Source organism: Amblyomma americanum, chromosome 4 (genome assembly GCF_052857255.1).
Source record: "Amblyomma americanum isolate KBUSLIRL-KWMA chromosome 4, ASM5285725v1, whole genome shotgun sequence".
Taxonomy (NCBI): domain Eukaryota; kingdom Metazoa; phylum Arthropoda; class Arachnida; order Ixodida; family Ixodidae; genus Amblyomma; species Amblyomma americanum.
In genome coordinates this window covers 111,371,097-111,378,524 of record NC_135500.1, presented here as the reverse complement: position 1 = coordinate 111,378,524, position 7,428 = coordinate 111,371,097, and the positions used below count along the sequence as shown (strand labels likewise).

The window sequence follows — 7,428 nt, the reverse complement described above, 5'->3', positions numbered from 1 at the left end:
CCTCGTAGCTAGCCATATACTATCGCTCTGTTCGAGCCCTCCTTGGTATTTTAGTAAGTGATTAGCCAGTCCTGCTTGAATAGTGCTGCTTATTATTATTTCCTTTTGTAGATCAAGGATTCGCTAAATTATTCACTGAATTGTGCATCGATCAATTTTTATTGGCTTCTCTCGAGGCGTTTTGTTAGCAGATAATGGTCTTCGGCAGTTAATTAATGTCTGCTCTTTTCCTGTTGAGCACTTTTATATATAATATTGCAGCCTCTATATGCGTTTTCAAAATGCTCTAAAACGAGGCTGCAATATTCAATTTCAAAATACTCTAAAACGATATTGTACAAGCTGAACATGTAAATCCTCGAAGCATACTGCAGAATATTGACAAAAAAATTATCGTCACGCGCATTCGCAAGCAGGCGTATTGTCATCAGAGAACCTTGCTTCAAAGTGCATTATCCCCCACTTGGCAGCTTAAGAAGGCGATGCCCCCACTGCGGCTGCTAAGCGACTGCTACTTTCGACTGCTGTCTCGAAGCTGGTCGCGGCTGTAATTCAAAGGTGGCTAAATGCGAGTACATCTAAGCCGTGTAAATTCAAAGTTTCTTGATCTAATGGCGCGCATTAGATGTGTGCTGGAACTTCAAAAGCACTCAATCTGTCAGCGTACGGCGCCGTTTAGAAAATTGCGGAAAATGATGCTCCGAATTTTGTGTTGGCGTCTCCTGCCATTCAAACGTCAATAATAGCTTTGAGAGGTACAAAGGCTAGTAACCCAGAGCATTTGCCTCGCGTGTGATGCGCGTGTGGACTGAATATTTGTGCCGCTGTGGTTGTGCACTGGTTAATTATAATACGTTACAAAAGGAACACTAGCGCTTAAGACGTGGACATAGAAAATAATCATACAGGACGAGCGCCAATATTTAATCAGTGCTTTGACTGCACTGGTTAAAAATGCCAAAGTGGCGATGAACTCAAAAACGAGTCCTGGTCTTATGCTCCAATCCCGGCGAACAGCCAAAGCAAGTTCGCACTGAGCCTATGTTAGCTTAAGCTAACCCATTACTGCACGCACTCCGAAGGAACTACCACTCGCTTCCTCACCAGATTAGGGTTTTCACAACCGTGAGTTGTACTTGGCCAGCACCACCAATATTAGTACACCAATTCAGCACCCCCTTCCGCTCCCGCCGCCAGCGGAGCGGCTGACCAATGCCCAGGTCACACATGCGAGAGAGCTGCGGGCACTTAAAATGTCTGGGTATGAACAGGCCACCAAACTGACAAACTAACGTGACCATGGTCAACGCTCTGAACTTAAGTAAGGCAACCGTAGCGGTCTACTGTGTAGGGGTTTTAGGATTTTAAGCCCTATAAATTGGGCATAATGGGGCTGAACAACGATAGCAGAGAATAATAGTCTATAGAGCGATAAAGTGCGAGCATTGCACGCAATCCATGTCGGTTTGAGTACAGCTGAAATTTGAGAGTTGGGCGGTGGTGGGTGAACAGCGCAACAGCGCTTGTCTTGCCTTTGTCCCGCCTCTGTTGCGCTGTTCACCCACCATGTTGGTTTATCGGGAAGGTGAAAGAAAGTTGAAGAATTCATGATCAACTAGGTTATAGCTGCCAACTTCGGCGAACGACAGAGCAATTTTGAGGTAAATGCACTTATCGTAATTCAGACTAACAATATATACAAGAAAATTGTCCTGCACACCTATGCAGATATATCGACTCATCATGATAAGTGCTCGAAAGGTGCAGTGAAGAAACTCAAAAAGTTAGAAGTGCTTATGCTCTACTCTGTAGCTGAGTGTAAGCTGAGTCCATGCTGTGGCAACATGTTCTCACGCCCAAGAGTTGTAGTAAAGTATAAAGACATAAATAGTTGGTGTTAATCTGGGCAGCGACAGCTAACGCAACGGGCACACAGTCATGTGCTTGGCACTGAACATATGGGCGGCCCTGCACACGTCCAGACATTTGATTGTCACACCATGAGAACATCGTCTAACACCTTTCATTGTAAGACACAGAGCACTGCACTGATAGGTGATTTAAATGAAGATGCCAACTAGAACCGAGGAGGTGATCAGGCATTAGGGTAAAATGGCATATATTTTAGTAGAACCGCATTATGATGAACGAAACAGTTCACGAACCATGAGTGCGGTCTTCCGCTGAAGGAAGAAAAGGACAGAAACGTGCGAATATCGAAAGGCGCGGATAAAAATTTAAAAAACCATAGCCTCTTTCGCACATAATGAAAAATGCAGTTCTATTGAAGGTAAGATCAGGGTGTCGAACCGCAATTTTCCTGTCTTTCCTTAAGGCGCGGTCCACGACTTAGGTGTTCTATTTTGGATGAGGCTACAGAGCGACATGCCGTTCTGGTTCTAACCGGTTAAAATGCTTTCAGAGAGTTACTCAAAGTGGACGGTGTTCACTTTTCTTTTGTACATCGGCATATAAATAAAAATGGAAAATATGTTACTGCGAGAAGGTGTCACTTCACCCGCTTTAATTTGCTGTCCGCAGCAAAATGTCGGGAATTTAAGAAAAAAGCCGCAAAGTAAAAAAAAAACCTAAACCAATGTAAATCGGCTATGTATGCGGAGACTCCTTCTGGTAAGGTACATAAGACGAAAAGCTGGTGTATTTTACATCTAAAAAACCATCCAGTTTGAGCAGTCTCGGGGATCCAGTCGCACGAGTAGCATATCTCCCCTGTAGCTTTTGTCAGTCGGGAATTTCTCCTCCACATCGCACAGTACAGTCCCGAGCAAAAAAAAAAGATTAGCAACAGTGACCTGCCAAAGAAACTGTAGATAGCAAAGCTTGGCACGGCGGTTACGAGCCCGCTGATAACAAAAGTGCCAGGTGTGTTCGCAGAGCACGGCGCCGCGCCTCCCGCGCGGTGCGGTTTCACCACTCCGGTGGCGTCAATTTGCTAATACTTTTTACTCGCGACTGTAATTGCGCGGGCGCCGTCAGAACCGCTGAACGAGCGCTCTACGTTACCTCCCACAATTCAGAAAACAAGTTGTCCTGTATCGGCGCATATGTACAAACAGACACCTTTCCGTCCCCCCAAAACCGACTTGCCAGTCACCCTCTCCAACCCCGTCCCTCCGTCACACTTCCAACATGTTTCTTTTTAGTAGCCTACTCTCCCCCTCCCCCTTCCCAGTCCGTGTACTAAATAATATAAGAATATGCGAGACCCCCTCCGCCACCCATCCCCCAACCAACCAGAGCCTCGTGAGAAACTGGCTCTCCGTAACAAGACCATACCAAGCATGTTTTTTTTTTAAATCACTTGTTGCACATCGTCTTTGCAACCCGCGTTATATATCTCGAGCCCCTAAAGCTCAGTATCTTAAAAAATACAGCTAATGTGTGCTAATGACTTCGCCCTCTTTTTCTATGATAAAAAGAGTATGATAAAAACAAGCAGCCTTGGATGGGTTGTGAATGCTTCGTTTCTGCGCAGACAATAATTTGCAACATCATATTTGCCACCTTGCGCTACGACATTGTTGCCAGTACATCATTGTGCGAAGAAGAAGGTACACTTGCACTACGTAGAATTTCTGTGACTTTTCAGTGGCGCTATGAAAGGTAACCTGTGCGTCGACAGCATTTTTTGCACCCTTGATGGTGTCTGGTGAATGTATCGTGCACCCTTTGCCCAACAACTTCTGTTCTCTCAGGTTATTATTTTTCAAGACTATAAACCACACGTTCATGGCAGCTGTGATTAATGGACGGCTTATTACGGAAATAATTGAAAACATCTCTCTCACGGTATGTGTACAATGGATACGTCGAGATGCCCACCCTACACAAGCTTTGGTGAAAGGTGCGAGTCACAAATCAGCTCATCCACGTCCCCTTCAAGCTGCCCCAACCTCTCCGGAGACAATACTCCTCCTAGAAAAAGAAAAGCTTCGGCGTGCCTCGCGATAACTTCTCCCAGAGTGTGTAACCGGCCTCCCTAGCAGTCTTGCGCCCTTGGAAGAGGTCTTGCTTCGAAGGTTACGCCACCGTGTCTCACTCAACCCAGCGGTAACTCGGTCGTCGCCGGCACAGTATCACGCTCCTTTGGGTGATCCTGCCCCTTCTGTCCATCTCCTGTCAGCGAGGTGGGCGCTGAATACTTGCTTCGAACCTGCCCCTGTTTGTTTGCTATCCGGCAGAAACAGGTCTTCCGGTGTGTAAGGCCCCCAGGCCGTCCACCGGATGTAGCAGAATATATTTTTGGGCAGAACCACCGAACGTTGCCGGACTTCCTTCGAGAGCTCAGGTTGTATCTATATTTGTAAATAATACCTTATACTAATAGACACACTGCCGTAAAAAAAAAAGACTAAGCGCCCGTCTCTTCCTCCTAGACATGGTCGCGAGAGAATAGTCGGCAGATACATTCGGTTTCCCACTGATCCCTTTTGCTCGGAATACTTCTACGACACCTTCAGAACGCAGATGACAAAGGTAGTGAACGTTCATTTACTTCCTCTGCCCATATACCAGCAGCCTTATATATAGCCTTTTTTGACACTAGTGTATTAAAGTGAATTCAGGGGATGAAAATTCAATTCGCCACAAAACATTTTTTTTTGGACTTCGAGCGTTGACCTTAATCATTAGGCTGTGCCTTCGCGGCGCTAAGGTGAGAGTAGTGCCGTGCTCAGTAAAATACTATTTTTGCGAGCAACGAGAAACTATTGATAAGATTTCTGTGTCTGGGAAGTGATGCGGCCAATAGTGGACTGGCTGTTGACTTGACCGAGCAAGAGTTTTGGATCGACCGTCTAGAACTGGGGAAGGCGAAGGGGCAGCGCAGAGACTGCACTGGAGGGTCCGTCAGCGGGCATGGCGGAGGCGTTGCCGTCGGCGTTGGCTATGGTGGGGGCGGGTGTTCGAGCGGACGTCCGGGTCACCAGTTTGACGCGCCAATCACTATGAGGCCGGCACGATGAAGTAAATGATTGATTTCACAAAGCCGCGAAGATTCTGAGACCTGCCTTTCGACCCCAACCTGGTCTTTGCCTCGAGTCCTCACTCTGAATGACACCACCCACCTTTTAACAGGAAAGGAACACCTCCGGCGCCGCAAAGGTGCTCTAATCTCTCTGTGTGCGGTAACGCTCCCCCGTGGTCTTACCCGTGCAGAAAAGGTTGCGCTTCGGAGGATACGGGTCGGGGTTGCCCTAAAGCCTGGACTCCATGTACGCGAAAACTCACGCGAACGCGAAGGCTACGGCGGCAAGCGACGAGCTACGCCGTCGCGCGAAGCAAAATGCATGTGTCGCTTGCCGTGTCGCTCGGATCTGCACCCACAGAAAATTTCGCTCGTCGCCCGGAAGTTCCCCACGCGACTGGCCAACCAGAGCCCCCCAAAGCCGTTTTCGGTTTGTCTACGGTTTCTCACGGGTACATCTCACGAAACCCGCCCGTCGTCTTGGTCATCGCCACCGTCGATAAAATATTTGGTTTTGTAGCTGAGAGGCAGACCCGCATGATTTAAATAACTAAAACAATCTACTTGTTGGGTGCGGAGGGCTAACAGCATTTGGGGCGGGCTACGCGAGCGGGCGTACTGCAGAGAGAGATGCGTGTCGAGCCGCGGGTACCGGCGCTCGATCCACCGTGCCGCTGCGCTCCAACTGTGCAGAAACATTCGCGGCGCGCATTCTCACTTGTAAATTATAGTTCGCTCACTTACAATCAAACTGCGGTGACAGTTTATGGGAGTGTTTTACTAAGCCGGAGTGCACAGGCACCGAACGAAAGCACACCTCCCCCGTGAACCCGTGATGTGACTTCGTCTCCTCAAGCACGCCTTTGGCTATCTCTACTGCCGCTACACCGCTGCCGTAGAGGAAATATTCCTTTGGCCCTGACTATGAGGCACACTCACAAAATTTCAAGGGAGAGAACAGGTTACGGGCGTGTTTCTAAGCTTGAGTGCGCAAAGCACGGAGTCCGCTGCGCACGTCGCGGGTTCGCGTCACCTGCCGCCTTCGCTTGCATGGAGGTTGCCCACAAGCGACGGAGCGAACGCCAGCCGTCGCCGCGGCCGTCGCCTTCGCGTTCGCGTGAGTTTTCGCGTACATGGAGTCCAGGTGTAACTCCAGCTGTGGCACGCAAGTGGCAGCATTTCTAAGATTTATATCCCCGCCCCGGGTGCAAGAACAGAGACCGTGAGGCGGATATCCGCCACCTATTGTGGGTTTGCCCAGCCCTGAAGCCGATGAGAATTCGGGACCTGGCGGCGCTGGGTCTCTCAACGGACAATCCGGATCCCTATATTGCCTGAACAGATTGTCCATATCATCGTTCACTACTTGATTTCATTAGATCAGCCCACCTTTTTTATTTATTTAAGCCTCTTACTCATCTATCATTTCATAACCTTTATGCCCTGAGGCAACAAACATCGCTTGAAAAAAAAATGATTGATTTACTGGCTGAAGTGCTAGAACGCCTGATGGCGCAGAGCCGAACGGCGCGTCATGCCAGCACGAAGAACGAACTCATTTCCACCGCACTTCGGCCTTTGACGTCGTCATCTTCGACGGCTGGTGCTGCTCCTGCTGCGTAAGGCCGCTGCTGCTGCTACAAAGTGATTTATTTGCAGAGCATACTTCATCACTTCAGCAGACTCTTAAAATAAAAGACAGAGCACGCGCGTAACACTATATATATATATATATATATATATATATATATATATATATATATATATATATATATATATATATATATATATATATATATATATATATAAAGGAAGGGAACAGTCACTGAAACCAAGGTGCACATGAGCACAGGATAATGTTTCTATTGTTTACTTTTTATTTTTTAATTTAGTACTTCGATTAATCTGTCGCTTAAAGAAAATAAAGCAGCAGAAAGCAGCAGCAGAAAAAACAAACATGTCGCCGGTGGGATTCGAACCCACGACCTCCGAATACCGCGTCCGGTGCTATACCAACTGAGGTACGGCGACGGCTATATATATATATATATATATATATATATATATATATATATATATATATATATATATATATATATATATATATATATATATATATATATATATATATATATATATATGTATATATAGTTGTGGAAACATGAGGTACTTGACTGCTTAAAATTATATACATCGAAGTATGCGCTTCATTTAAGGAAACATTTTTATTTTACTCGACGTTTCGATCGGAGGACCATCCTTGAAAAAGATCGGTCCTCTGATTGAAACAAACATGTAAAATAAAAAAGTTTTCTTGAACGAAGCGTATACTTCAATGTGTATATATATATATATATATATATATATATATATATATATATATATATATATATATATATATATATATATATATATATATATATATATCGAAAAAAGATCGG

General features: G+C 46.0%; 1 non-coding gene across 1 annotated transcript; it reads right to left on the bottom strand.

Moving 5' to 3' along the window:
- Window positions 1-6,945: 6,945 nt before the first annotated feature.
- On the bottom strand, window positions 6,946-7,018 carry TRNAP-CGG (transfer RNA proline (anticodon CGG)). The gene has a single exon. It is a non-coding gene; the product is annotated as a tRNA-Pro (tRNA).
- Between the last annotated feature and the right edge of the window lie 410 nt (window positions 7,019-7,428).